At 49.7% G+C, this 12,329-nt stretch overlaps 19 non-coding genes across 19 annotated transcripts; 9 read left to right on the top strand and 10 right to left on the bottom strand.

The window, feature by feature from the left end:
• Positions 1–602: 602 nt before the first annotated feature.
• TRNAR-UCG (transfer RNA arginine (anticodon UCG)) lies at positions 603–675 on the top strand. The gene has a single exon. It is a non-coding gene; the product is annotated as a tRNA-Arg (tRNA).
• Positions 676–799: 124 nt separating this feature from the next.
• On the bottom strand, positions 800–909 carry TRNAL-CAA (transfer RNA leucine (anticodon CAA)). The gene is made up of 2 exons: positions 872–909; positions 800–845 (listed from the first exon to the last, which is right to left on the bottom strand). It is a non-coding gene; the product is annotated as a tRNA-Leu (tRNA).
• A 610-nt stretch (positions 910–1,519) lies between these two features.
• TRNAR-UCG (transfer RNA arginine (anticodon UCG)) lies at positions 1,520–1,592 on the top strand. Its single transcript has one exon. It is a non-coding gene; the product is annotated as a tRNA-Arg (tRNA).
• Positions 1,593–1,716: 124 nt separating this feature from the next.
• Positions 1,717–1,826, bottom strand: TRNAL-CAA (transfer RNA leucine (anticodon CAA)). The gene is made up of 2 exons: positions 1,789–1,826; positions 1,717–1,762 (listed from the first exon to the last, which is right to left on the bottom strand). It is a non-coding gene; the product is annotated as a tRNA-Leu (tRNA).
• Positions 1,827–5,734: 3,908 nt separating this feature from the next.
• On the bottom strand, positions 5,735–5,844 carry TRNAL-CAA (transfer RNA leucine (anticodon CAA)). Its single transcript has 2 exons — positions 5,807–5,844; positions 5,735–5,780 (listed from the first exon to the last, which is right to left on the bottom strand). It is a non-coding gene; the product is annotated as a tRNA-Leu (tRNA).
• A 610-nt stretch (positions 5,845–6,454) lies between these two features.
• Positions 6,455–6,527, top strand: TRNAR-UCG (transfer RNA arginine (anticodon UCG)). Its single transcript has one exon. It is a non-coding gene; the product is annotated as a tRNA-Arg (tRNA).
• Positions 6,528–6,651: 124 nt separating this feature from the next.
• On the bottom strand, positions 6,652–6,761 carry TRNAL-CAA (transfer RNA leucine (anticodon CAA)). The gene is made up of 2 exons: positions 6,724–6,761; positions 6,652–6,697 (listed from the first exon to the last, which is right to left on the bottom strand). It is a non-coding gene; the product is annotated as a tRNA-Leu (tRNA).
• Positions 6,762–7,371: 610 nt separating this feature from the next.
• On the top strand, positions 7,372–7,444 carry TRNAR-UCG (transfer RNA arginine (anticodon UCG)). Its single transcript has one exon. It is a non-coding gene; the product is annotated as a tRNA-Arg (tRNA).
• Positions 7,445–7,568: 124 nt separating this feature from the next.
• TRNAL-CAA (transfer RNA leucine (anticodon CAA)) lies at positions 7,569–7,678 on the bottom strand. Its single transcript has 2 exons — positions 7,641–7,678; positions 7,569–7,614 (listed from the first exon to the last, which is right to left on the bottom strand). It is a non-coding gene; the product is annotated as a tRNA-Leu (tRNA).
• Positions 7,679–8,288: 610 nt separating this feature from the next.
• TRNAR-UCG (transfer RNA arginine (anticodon UCG)) lies at positions 8,289–8,361 on the top strand. Its single transcript has one exon. It is a non-coding gene; the product is annotated as a tRNA-Arg (tRNA).
• A 124-nt stretch (positions 8,362–8,485) lies between these two features.
• TRNAL-CAA (transfer RNA leucine (anticodon CAA)) lies at positions 8,486–8,595 on the bottom strand. Its single transcript has 2 exons — positions 8,558–8,595; positions 8,486–8,531 (listed from the first exon to the last, which is right to left on the bottom strand). It is a non-coding gene; the product is annotated as a tRNA-Leu (tRNA).
• Positions 8,596–9,205: 610 nt separating this feature from the next.
• Positions 9,206–9,278, top strand: TRNAR-UCG (transfer RNA arginine (anticodon UCG)). Its single transcript has one exon. It is a non-coding gene; the product is annotated as a tRNA-Arg (tRNA).
• Positions 9,279–9,402: 124 nt separating this feature from the next.
• On the bottom strand, positions 9,403–9,512 carry TRNAL-CAA (transfer RNA leucine (anticodon CAA)). Its single transcript has 2 exons — positions 9,475–9,512; positions 9,403–9,448 (listed from the first exon to the last, which is right to left on the bottom strand). It is a non-coding gene; the product is annotated as a tRNA-Leu (tRNA).
• Positions 9,513–10,122: 610 nt separating this feature from the next.
• TRNAR-UCG (transfer RNA arginine (anticodon UCG)) lies at positions 10,123–10,195 on the top strand. The gene has a single exon. It is a non-coding gene; the product is annotated as a tRNA-Arg (tRNA).
• Positions 10,196–10,319: 124 nt separating this feature from the next.
• TRNAL-CAA (transfer RNA leucine (anticodon CAA)) lies at positions 10,320–10,429 on the bottom strand. The gene is made up of 2 exons: positions 10,392–10,429; positions 10,320–10,365 (listed from the first exon to the last, which is right to left on the bottom strand). It is a non-coding gene; the product is annotated as a tRNA-Leu (tRNA).
• Positions 10,430–11,039: 610 nt separating this feature from the next.
• Positions 11,040–11,112, top strand: TRNAR-UCG (transfer RNA arginine (anticodon UCG)). The gene has a single exon. It is a non-coding gene; the product is annotated as a tRNA-Arg (tRNA).
• A 124-nt stretch (positions 11,113–11,236) lies between these two features.
• TRNAL-CAA (transfer RNA leucine (anticodon CAA)) lies at positions 11,237–11,346 on the bottom strand. The gene is made up of 2 exons: positions 11,309–11,346; positions 11,237–11,282 (listed from the first exon to the last, which is right to left on the bottom strand). It is a non-coding gene; the product is annotated as a tRNA-Leu (tRNA).
• A 610-nt stretch (positions 11,347–11,956) lies between these two features.
• Positions 11,957–12,029, top strand: TRNAR-UCG (transfer RNA arginine (anticodon UCG)). Its single transcript has one exon. It is a non-coding gene; the product is annotated as a tRNA-Arg (tRNA).
• A 124-nt stretch (positions 12,030–12,153) lies between these two features.
• Positions 12,154–12,263, bottom strand: TRNAL-CAA (transfer RNA leucine (anticodon CAA)). Its single transcript has 2 exons — positions 12,226–12,263; positions 12,154–12,199 (listed from the first exon to the last, which is right to left on the bottom strand). It is a non-coding gene; the product is annotated as a tRNA-Leu (tRNA).
• Between the last annotated feature and the right edge of the window lie 66 nt (positions 12,264–12,329).

The raw sequence follows: 12,329 nt of genomic DNA, 5'->3' as shown, positions 1-12,329 counted from the left end.
CTCGCTCCCGCCTCCAATGCCTTTCCCACTCGGTTAAAGGGAGTCTCTGACCCAAACCCAGCATATCAACCCAGCCCGGAAGATAGATAGGTTAGGGTCACCTGAATCAAACAGTGTGTTCCCCTTGTGAAGCGGTGCCTCTGTTGCGGAGATATGGCTGTTTATGTCAATAGGCAAAGGAGCTCTTTGGAGCAACGAGAGCGTTGCCGTTCCTCCAAAGAGGTAAGCCGCAAAGCTCTCGTTGCTCCAAAGAGCTCCTTTGCATATTGACAAAACCGGCGATATGTCGGCAGTGGAGGCACCGATTCACAAGAGACCAAAAACACCCCCTAAGATTCAGGGCACCCTAATCTATCTAGCTTCCTGGCTGGAATTGATATGCTGGGTTCTGGGAGCAGACTCCCTCTAAGCTATTCTGGGTATTCCTTCTTCAACATGTTAGAAAAGGTCAAACCTATTGGTTATCGTAAGAAGATGGAGAATGGTTATATATTTATTCATTTGTCATAAACAAGAAAACGTGTTTTGCCATTGACTTTGGTTCAAGCAAAAGATTTCGTATTGCGCGGCCTCCTCATTTCGACGGGAAGGAAGCTGCCCTAGACCGCGTGGCCTAATGGATAAGGCGTCTGACTTCGGATCAGAAGATTGAGGGTTCGAGTCCCTTCGTGGTCGCGGCCGGGCTGGATGCTAGAGGTCGAGAGCCCTCTTTTACCTGCTGCTAAACTCGGTTAGCACGATAGGTCACGTTTCAAGGCAAGCGACAGCCACGTAAGAGTTTCCAAGGTCAAAAGCTAACTGTCAGAAGTGGGATTTGAACCCACGCCTCCATTCGGAGACCAGAACACCCAACTTTGGTGAAGAAGTTACTCTTGAGTCTGGCGCCTTAGACCACTCGGCCATCCTGACAAAGCTCTCTCGCTCCCGCCTCCAATGCCTTTCCCACTCGGTTAAAGGGAGTCTCTGACCCAAACCCAGCATATCAACCCAGCCCGGAAGATAGATAGGTTAGGGTCACCTGAATCAAACAGTGTGTTCCCCTTGTGAAGCGGTGCCTCTGTTGCGGAGATATGGCTGTTTATGTCAATAGGCAAAGGAGCTCTTTGGAGCAACGAGAGCGTTGCCGTTCCTCCAAAGAGGTAAGCCGCAAAGCTCTCGTTGCTCCAAAGAGCTCCTTTGCATATTGACAAAACCGGCGATATGTCGGCAGTGGAGGCACCGATTCACAAGAGACCAAAAACACCCCCTAAGATTCAGGGCACCCTAATCTATCTAGCTTCCTGGCTGGAATTGATATGCTGGGTTCTGGGAGCAGACTCCCTCTAAGCTATTCTGGGTATTCCTTCTTCAACATGTTAGAAAAGGTCAAACCTATTGGTTATCGTAAGAAGATGGAGAATGGTTATATATTTATTCATTTGTCATAAACAAGAAAACGTGTTTTGCCATTGACTTTGGTTCAAGCAAAAGATTTCGTATTGCGCGGCCTCCTCATTTCGACGGGAAGGAAGCTGCCCTAGACCGCGTGGCCTAATGGATAAGGCGTCTGACTTCGGATCAGAAGATTGAGGGTTCGAGTCCCTTCGTGGTCGCGGCCGGGCTGGATGCTAGAGGTCGAGAGCCCTCTTTTACCTGCTGCTAAACTCGGTTAGCACGATAGGTCACGTTTCAAGGCAAGCGACAGCCACGTAAGAGTTTCCAAGGTCAAAAGCTAACTGTCAGAAGTGGGATTTGAACCCACGCCTCCATTCGGAGACCAGAACACCCAACTTTGGTGAAGAAGTTACTCTTGAGTCTGGCGCCTTAGACCACTCGGCCATCCTGACAAAGCTCTCTCGCCCCCGCCTCCAATGCCTTTCCCACTCGGTTAAAGGGAGTCTCTGACCCAAACCCAGCATATCAACCCAGCCCGGAAGATAGATAGGTTAGGGTCACCTGAATCAAACAGTGTGTTCCCCTTGTGAAGCGGTGCCTCTGTTGCGGAGATATGGCTGTTTATGTCAATAGGCAAAGGAGCTCTTTGGAGCAACGAGAGCGTTGCCGTTCCTCCAAAGAGGTAAGCCGCAAAGCTCTCGTTGCTCCAAAGAGCTCCTTTGCATATTGACAAAACCGGCGATATGTCGGCAGTGGAGGCACCGATTCACAAGAGACCAAAAACACCCCCTAAGATTCAGGGCACCCTAATCTATCTAGCTTCCTGGCTGGAATTGATATGCTGGGTTCTGGGAGCAGACTCCCTCTAAGCTATTCTGGGTATTCCTTCTTCAACATGTTAGAAAAGGTCAAACCTATTGGTTATCGTAAGAAGATGGAGAATGGTTATATATTTATTCATTTGTCATAAACAAGAAAACGTGTTTTGCCATTGACTTTGGTTCAAGCAAAAGATTTCGTATTGCGCGGCCTCCTCATTTCGACGGGAAGGAAGCTGCCCTAGACCGCGTGGCCTAATGGATAAGGCGTCTGACTTCGGATCAGAAGATTGAGGGTTCGAGTCTGTCACGGAGCAAAGGTATACGTCTTCCTCCGGATGGTCTTTTGAATCAACACGGACGCAAGAGGTCGGGAGACAACAGCAATTTATTGTAATCCACAAAGTTAGTAGCCGGCAGCGGTCACATCAACCGTAATAACAATAAGTCCACAGAAGTCACAATCCAATGATAACTTTGGTTCCTTGGTCCTGTAACTATATCCTGGCTCTCTGCAGAGCTGTGCACAGGCCGGCTAACACATACTAACTGCTAGCTACAACTATATACTAAACTGTTACTTCCTATACCTGGGGGTGGGAAGGGCTGAGTCACAGATCCTTCCCCCCTCACCTATGCCAAGGAGAGCAGACTCCCTGTCTCTTTTGAACAATGCACAGTCCAACATCTTCTTGGAGACACTGATCAGATTATCTCCACCCATTGTCCTCACTAGTTAGAGGTATTTGCATACAATGTGCTAACACACTAGACCCTAATCAGCCAACTACACATTGATGTTTACAACAGGTTAGAGAATACATTCCACATGAAATATATATTACACATGGCCTATAGTATAGACTCTAACCATCCCGTGACAACCCCTCCCCCTCTCAAAACATGTGCATGACACAATTGGCCTACACAGGTAAATTGGGGAATGCACATCAGTCTCTATAGCTCATATTTCCTCCTGCCGGGATAACCCATCTGCGTTCTGGTGTTGGTTCCCTCGGCGGTACTGAATGGTAAAGTTGTAGGGTTGAAGGGCTGGCATCTGTCAGAAAATCCGGTGGATCCATGTTGGCTTCTCCCTGAGCTTGGCTTCGGGTCACTGCTCCCACAAAGTGGCACTGTAGATTTCCAACATCGTTGCCTAACAGAACATCGGCCGGCAGCCCGCTCATCACACCAATTGTGCATCGTTTTGGTCCATAACCATAGTCGAGTTCCACGGTAGCTTTAGGAATACGTTTCCGAGTACCCCCTGCCAACTTGATAGAAATGCCAGGGCCCTCCTCTAGGGCCTCGGGTCGCACAACTCGGGGGTCCGCTACCGTTAGGAAAGCTCCCGAGTCCCGGAATCCAACAACTGTTCGGCCATCCAGTAGGACCTCCTGCAAGTGCTTCCTCTGAAGGTTTGCGGGATGTGTGGCGGAAGGCTGAATCCCATAGACCCCTGGAGGTGGAACAGATGGGTCATTCATGGAGTCATCTGGAAATGGGGCCAAACTTTCTGTCCTAGGGGTGGTTCCCAGGTAGTGAATAGGCCGGGATGCCACGGTGGCCCGTGCCCCCATGTTAGCAGGGCAACTAGCTTGCAAATGTCCAGGCCGCCCGCACCCAAAACATCTGCGCTCTAGCATTCTTCCAGTAGGTCGTTGTCTAGGGACAGGGTTGTTCATAGCTGGAGGCCGATGGGCTGGGGCAGGGGTAGAGGGGGAATTGTAATCCTGAGGCCGGACACGAAAGGTGGGTGGCTGGATGAAGGGTGTCTGGCGGACTGTGGTAGTTTTCCGCTCCTCTGCAAACAATCTCTTCCACTGCGGCTTGATGGTCAGGCCCTCATCTGCAAGAGAAGCAGCTTGCTCCACTGTGGCTGGGTTCCGTTCCAGCACCCACTCACGGATCTCAGCGGGGCACTGGGAAAAGAACTGTTCCTTAAGTATGACTTGGAGGATCTTATCGACTGTGACAGCCTCCTCTCCTTCTAGCCAGCGCTTGCATGCTTGCTTCAACTTGTGGGCGAACATGTGGAAGGAGCTTCCCCCATTGTAAGACAAAGAGCGGAACTGAACTCGGTAGGTCTCTGGAGTGACTGCATAATACTTCTGCACCGCTCTTTTAATGGCCTCATAGTCCCGCTGATCACTAGGGTCCATGGCTCTGAGAGCTTCCGCAGCCCCATCTCGTAGGTGTCCCACCAGATACCGGACCCAATCCTTCTCTGGGACTTCCATCAGGCGGCACTGGTGTTCGAAGTCCTGAAAATATCCATCAACATCCCCAGCCGCTTCCTCAAAGGTCTTGAAGTGTTTATGGGAGACATATGGTGGTTCTCTCACTGTTGGGCTGGGGGTCGACGTTTGATTATAATTCCTCATAGTTATCTCAGCCATTCGCATTTCATGCGCCATTCTTTCCTTTTCATACGCCATTCTCTGTTCCTCCTTCTCGGTTTCCTGAGCCCTCTGTAATGCTCTACTCCTTTGCTCCGCAGTTGCTCCTAGCCCCAGCACTGCCAATTCCTCCTCATACAAAACAACCCATCTGCTCTTTTGGGTCTGTACCTGCCACTCCTGTATCTCTACTGTCTCCTGGGGGCAGCCCTCCTCATGGTCGCTTTGCAGGGTCATCTCCTCCAGTGCCTCGATCAGTTGCTCTTTCGTTCTTCCCTGGTAACTCAGGTTTAGTTCCCGGGCCCTTACTTGTAGACTTGCCATAGTCCAGTTCCTGTATTCTGAGGTTGTGGCTCCATTAATCGCTGGGCTGCTGTAGTCCATCTCGCTGTCCGCTGTTGATCCCACCGCTGCCACCAGTTGTCACGGAGCAAAGGTATACGTCTTCCTCCGGATGGTCTTTTGAATCAACACGGACGCAAGAGGTCGGGAGACAACAGCAATTTATTGTAATCCACAAAGTTAGTAGCCGGCAGCGGTCACATCAACCGTAATAACAATAAGTCCACAGAAGTCACAATCCAATGATAACTTTGGTTCCTTGGTCCTGTAACTATATCCTGGCTCTCTGCAGAGCTGTGCACAGGCCGGCTAACACATACTAACTGCTAGCTACAACTATATACTAAACTGTTACTTCCTATACCTGGGGGTGGGAAGGGCTGAGTCACAGATCCTTCCCCCCTCACCTATGCCAAGGAGAGCAGACTCCCTGTCTCTTTTGAACAATGCACAGTCCAACATCTTCTTGGAGACACTGATCAGATTATCTCCACCCATTGTCCTCACTAGTTAGAGGTATTTGCATACAATGTGCTAACACACTAGACCCTAATCAGCCAACTACACATTGATGTTTACAACAGGTTAGAGAATACATTCCACATGAAATATATATTACACATGGCCTATAGTATAGACTCTAACCATCCCGTGACAGAGTCCCTTCGTGGTCGTGGCCGGGCTGGATGCTAGAGGTCGAGAGCCCTCTTTTACCTGCTGCTAAACTCGGTTAGCACGATAGGTCACGTTTCAAGGCAAGCGACAGCCACGTAAGAGTTTCCAAGGTCAAAAGCTAACTGTCAGAAGTGGGATTTGAACCCACGCCTCCATTCGGAGACCAGAACACCCAACTTTGGTGAAGAAGTTACTCTTGAGTCTGGCGCCTTAGACCACTCGGCCATCCTGACAAAGCTCTCTCGCTCCCGCCTCCAATGCCTTTCCCACTCGGTTAAAGGGAGTCTCTGACCCAAACCCAGCATATCAACCCAGCCCGGAAGATAGATAGGTTAGGGTCACCTGAATCAAACAGTGTGTTCCCCTTGTGAAGCGGTGCCTCTGTTGCGGAGATATGGCTGTTTATGTCAATAGGCAAAGGAGCTCTTTGGAGCAACGAGAGCGTTGCCGTTCCTCCAAAGAGGTAAGCCGCAAAGCTCTCGTTGCTCCAAAGAGCTCCTTTGCATATTGACAAAACCGGCGATATGTCGGCAGTGGAGGCACCGATTCACAAGAGACCAAAAACACCCCCTAAGATTCAGGGCACCCTAATCTATCTAGCTTCCTGGCTGGAATTGATATGCTGGGTTCTGGGAGCAGACTCCCTCTAAGCTATTCTGGGTATTCCTTCTTCAACATGTTAGAAAAGGTCAAACCTATTGGTTATCGTAAGAAGATGGAGAATGGTTATATATTTATTCATTTGTCATAAACAAGAAAACGTGTTTTGCCATTGACTTTGGTTCAAGCAAAAGATTTCGTATTGCGCGGCCTCCTCATTTCGACGGGAAGGAAGCTGCCCTAGACCGCGTGGCCTAATGGATAAGGCGTCTGACTTCGGATCAGAAGATTGAGGGTTCGAGTCCCTTCGTGGTCGCGGCCGGGCTGGATGCTAGAGGTCGAGAGCCCTCTTTTACCTGCTGCTAAACTCGGTTAGCACGATAGGTCACGTTTCAAGGCAAGCGACAGCCACGTAAGAGTTTCCAAGGTCAAAAGCTAACTGTCAGAAGTGGGATTTGAACCCACGCCTCCATTCGGAGACCAGAACACCCAACTTTGGTGAAGAAGTTACTCTTGAGTCTGGCGCCTTAGACCACTCGGCCATCCTGACAAAGCTCTCTCGCTCCCGCCTCCAATGCCTTTCCCACTCGGTTAAAGGGAGTCTCTGACCCAAACCCAGCATATCAACCCAGCCCGGAAGATAGATAGGTTAGGGTCACCTGAATCAAACAGTGTGTTCCCCTTGTGAAGCGGTGCCTCTGTTGCGGAGATATGGCTGTTTATGTCAATAGGCAAAGGAGCTCTTTGGAGCAACGAGAGCGTTGCCGTTCCTCCAAAGAGGTAAGCCGCAAAGCTCTCGTTGCTCCAAAGAGCTCCTTTGCATATTGACAAAACCGGCGATATGTCGGCAGTGGAGGCACCGATTCACAAGAGACCAAAAACACCCCCTAAGATTCAGGGCACCCTAATCTATCTAGCTTCCTGGCTGGAATTGATATGCTGGGTTCTGGGAGCAGACTCCCTCTAAGCTATTCTGGGTATTCCTTCTTCAACATGTTAGAAAAGGTCAAACCTATTGGTTATCGTAAGAAGATGGAGAATGGTTATATATTTATTCATTTGTCATAAACAAGAAAACGTGTTTTGCCATTGACTTTGGTTCAAGCAAAAGATTTCGTATTGCGCGGCCTCCTCATTTCGACGGGAAGGAAGCTGCCCTAGACCGCGTGGCCTAATGGATAAGGCGTCTGACTTCGGATCAGAAGATTGAGGGTTCGAGTCCCTTCGTGGTCGCGGCCGGGCTGGATGCTAGAGGTCGAGAGCCCTCTTTTACCTGCTGCTAAACTCGGTTAGCACGATAGGTCACGTTTCAAGGCAAGCGACAGCCACGTAAGAGTTTCCAAGGTCAAAAGCTAACTGTCAGAAGTGGGATTTGAACCCACGCCTCCATTCGGAGACCAGAACACCCAACTTTGGTGAAGAAGTTACTCTTGAGTCTGGCGCCTTAGACCACTCGGCCATCCTGACAAAGCTCTCTCGCTCCCGCCTCCAATGCCTTTCCCACTCGGTTAAAGGGAGTCTCTGACCCAAACCCAGCATATCAACCCAGCCCGGAAGATAGATAGGTTAGGGTCACCTGAATCAAACAGTGTGTTCCCCTTGTGAAGCGGTGCCTCTGTTGCGGAGATATGGCTGTTTATGTCAATAGGCAAAGGAGCTCTTTGGAGCAACGAGAGCGTTGCCGTTCCTCCAAAGAGGTAAGCCGCAAAGCTCTCGTTGCTCCAAAGAGCTCCTTTGCATATTGACAAAACCGGCGATATGTCGGCAGTGGAGGCACCGATTCACAAGAGACCAAAAACACCCCCTAAGATTCAGGGCACCCTAATCTATCTAGCTTCCTGGCTGGAATTGATATGCTGGGTTCTGGGAGCAGACTCCCTCTAAGCTATTCTGGGTATTCCTTCTTCAACATGTTAGAAAAGGTCAAACCTATTGGTTATCGTAAGAAGATGGAGAATGGTTATATATTTATTCATTTGTCATAAACAAGAAAACGTGTTTTGCCATTGACTTTGGTTCAAGCAAAAGATTTCGTATTGCGCGGCCTCCTCATTTCGACGGGAAGGAAGCTGCCCTAGACCGCGTGGCCTAATGGATAAGGCGTCTGACTTCGGATCAGAAGATTGAGGGTTCGAGTCCCTTCGTGGTCGCGGCCGGGCTGGATGCTAGAGGTCGAGAGCCCTCTTTTACCTGCTGCTAAACTCGGTTAGCACGATAGGTCACGTTTCAAGGCAAGCGACAGCCACGTAAGAGTTTCCAAGGTCAAAAGCTAACTGTCAGAAGTGGGATTTGAACCCACGCCTCCATTCGGAGACCAGAACACCCAACTTTGGTGAAGAAGTTACTCTTGAGTCTGGCGCCTTAGACCACTCGGCCATCCTGACAAAGCTCTCTCGCTCCCGCCTCCAATGCCTTTCCCACTCGGTTAAAGGGAGTCTCTGACCCAAACCCAGCATATCAACCCAGCCCGGAAGATAGATAGGTTAGGGTCACCTGAATCAAACAGTGTGTTCCCCTTGTGAAGCGGTGCCTCTGTTGCGGAGATATGGCTGTTTATGTCAATAGTCAAAGGAGCTCTTTGGAGCAACGAGAGCGTTGCCGTTCCTCCAAAGAGGTAAGCCGCAAAGCTCTCGTTGCTCCAAAGAGCTCCTTTGCATATTGACAAAACCGGCGATATGTCGGCAGTGGAGGCACCGATTCACAAGAGACCAAAAACACCCCCTAAGATTCAGGGCACCCTAATCTATCTAGCTTCCTGGCTGGAATTGATATGCTGGGTTCTGGGAGCAGACTCCCTCTAAGCTATTCTGGGTATTCCTTCTTCAACATGTTAGAAAAGGTCAAACCTATTGGTTATCGTAAGAAGATGGAGAATGGTTATATATTTATTCATTTGTCATAAACAAGAAAACGTGTTTTGCCATTGACTTTGGTTCAAGCAAAAGATTTCGTATTGCGCGGCCTCCTCATTTCGACGGGAAGGAAACTGCCCTAGACCGCGTGGCCTAATGGATAAGGCGTCTGACTTCGGATCAGAAGATTGAGGGTTCGAGTCCCTTCGTGGTCGTGGCCGGGCTGGATGCTAGAGGTCGAGAGCCCTCTTTTACCTGCTGCTAAACTCGGTTAGCACGATAGGTCACGTTGCAAGGCAAGCGACAGCCACGTAAGAGTTTCCAAGGTCAAAAGCTAACTGTCAGAAGTGGGATTTGAACCCACGCCTCCATTCGGAGACCAGAACACCCAACTTTGGTGAAGAAGTTACTCTTGAGTCTGGCGCCTTAGACCACTCGACCATCCTGACAAAGCTCTCTCGCTCCCGCCTCCAATGCCTTTCCCACTCGGTTAAAGGGAGTCTCTGACCCAAACCCAGCATATCAACCCAGCCCGGAAGATAGATAGGTTAGGGTCACCTGAATCAAACAGTGTGTTCCCCTTGTGAAGCGGTGCCTCTGTTGCGGAGATATGGCTGTTTATGTCAATAGGCAAAGGAGCTCTTTGGAGCAACGAGAGCGTTGCCGTTCCTCCAAAGAGGTAAGCCGCAAAGCTCTCGTTGCTCCAAAGAGCTCCTTTGCATATTGACAAAACCGGCGATATGTCGGCAGTGGAGGCACCGATTCACAAGAGACCAAAAACACCCCCTAAGATTCAGGGCACCCTAATCTATCTAGCTTCCTGGCTGGAATTGATATGCTGGGTTCTGGGAGCAGACTCCCTCTAAGCTATTCTGGGTATTCCTTCTTCAACATGTTAGAAAAGGTCAAACCTATTGGTTATCGTAAGAAGATGGAGAATGGTTATATATTTATTCATTTGTCATAAACAAGAAAACGTGTTTTGCCATTGACTTTGGTTCAAGCAAAAGATTTCGTATTGCGCGGCCTCCTCATTTCGACGGGAAGGAAGCTGCCCTAGACCGCGTGGCCTAATGGATAAGGCGTCTGACTTCGGATCAGAAGATTGAGGGTTCGAGTCCCTTCGTGGTCGCGGCCAGGCTGGATGCTAGAGGTCGAGAGCCCTCTTTTACCTGCTGCTAAACTCGGTTAGCACGATAGGTCACGTTTCAAGGCAAGCGACAGCCACGTAAGAGTTTCCAAGGTCAAAAGCTAACTGTCAGAAGTGGGATTTGAACCCACGCCTCCATTCGGAGACCAGAACACCCAACTTTGGTGAAGAAGTTACTCTTGAGTCTGGCGCCTTAGACCACTCGGCCATCCTGACAAAGCTCTCTCGCTCCCGCCTCCAATGCCTTTCCCACTCGGTTAAAGGGAGTCTCTGACCCAAACCCAGCATATCAACCCAGCCCGGAAGATAGATAGGTTAGGGTCACCTGAATCAAACAGTGTGTTCCCCTTGTGAAGCGGTGCCTCTGTTGCGGAGATATGGCTGTTTATGTCAATAGGCAAAGGAGCTCTTTGGAGCAACGAGAGCGTTGCCGTTCCTCCAAAGAGGTAAGCCGCAAAGCTCTCGTTGCTCCAAAGAGCTCCTTTGCATATTGACAAAACCGGCGATATGTCGGCAGTGGAGGCACCGATTCACAAGAGACCAAAAACACCCCCTAAGATTCAGGGCACCCTAATCTATCTAGCTTCCTGGCTGGAATTGATATGCTGGGTTCTGGGAGCAGACTCCCTCTAAGCTATTCTGGGTATTCCTTCTTCAACATGTTAGAAAAGGTCAAACCTATTGGTTATCGTAAGAAGATGGAGAATGGTTATATATTTATTCATTTGTCATAAACAAGAAAACGTGTTTTGCCATTGACTTTGGTTCAAGCAAAAGATTTCGTATTGCGCGGCCTCCTCATTTCGACGGGAAGGAAGCTGCCCTAGACCGCGTGGCCTAATGGATAAGGCGTCTGACTTCGGATCAGAAGATTGAGGGTTCGAGTCCCTTCGTGGTCGCGGCCGGGCTGGATGCTAGAGGTCGAGAGCCCTCTTTTACCTGCTGCTAAACTCGGTTAGCACGATAGGTCACGTTTCAAGGCAAGCGACAGCCACGTAAGAGTTTCCAAGGTCAAAAGCTAACTGTCAGAAGTGGGATTTGAACCCACGCCTCCATTCGGAGACCAGAACACCCAACTTTGGTGAAGAAGTTACTCTTGAGTCTGGCGCCTTAGACCACTCGGCCATCCTGACAAAGCTCTCTCGCTCCCGCCTCCAATGCCTTTCCCACTCGGTTAAAGGGAGTCTCTGACCCAAACCCAGCATATCAACCCAGCCCGGAAGATAGATAGGTTAGGGTCACCTGAATCAAACAGTGTGTTCCCCTTGTGAAGCGGTGCCTCTGTTGCGGAGATATGGCTGTTTATGTCAATAGGCAAAGGAGCTCTTTGGAGCAACGAGAGCGTTGCCGTTCCTCCAAAGAGGTAAGCCGCAAAGCTCTCGTTGCTCCAAAGAGCTCCTTTGCATATTGACAAAACCGGCGATATGTCGGCAGTGGAGGCACCGATTCACAAGAGACCAAAAACACCCCCTAAGATTCAGGGCACCCTAATCTATCTAGCTTCCTGGCTGGAATTGATATGCTGGGTTCTGGGAGCAGACTCCCTCTAAGCTATTCTGGGTATTCCTTCTTCAACATGTTAGAAAAGGTCAAACCTATTGGTTATCGTAAGAAGATGGAGAATGGTTATATATTTATTCATTTGTCATAAACAAGAAAACGTGTTTTGCCATTGACTTTGGTTCAAGCAAAAGATTTCGTATTGCGCGGCCTCCTCATTTCGACGGGAAGGAAGCTGCCCTAGACCGCGTGGCCTAATGGATAAGGCGTCTGACTTCGGATCAGAAGATTGAGGGTTCGAGTCCCTTCGTGGTCGCGGCCGGGCTGGATGCTAGAGGTCGAGAGCCCTCTTTTACCTGCTGCTAAACTCGGTTAGCACGATAGGTCACGTTTCAAGGCAAGCGACAGCCACGTAAGAGTTTCCAAGGTCAAAAGCTAACTGTCAGAAGTGGGATTTGAACCCACGCCTCCATTCGGAGACCAGAACACCCAACTTTGGTGAAGAAGTTACTCTTGAGTCTGGCGCCTTAGACCACTCGGCCATCCTGACAAAGCTCTCTCGCTCCCGCCTCCAATGCCTTTCCCACTCGGTTAAAGGGAGTCTCTGACCCAAACC

The sequence above is a fragment of the Leptodactylus fuscus genome, chromosome 11 (assembly GCF_031893055.1).
Source record: "Leptodactylus fuscus isolate aLepFus1 chromosome 11, aLepFus1.hap2, whole genome shotgun sequence".
NCBI classification, from domain to species: Eukaryota; Metazoa; Chordata; class Amphibia; order Anura; family Leptodactylidae; genus Leptodactylus; species Leptodactylus fuscus.
The sequence above is the reverse complement of the archived record's forward strand: the minus strand, read 5'-3'. Positions and strand labels throughout refer to the sequence as shown.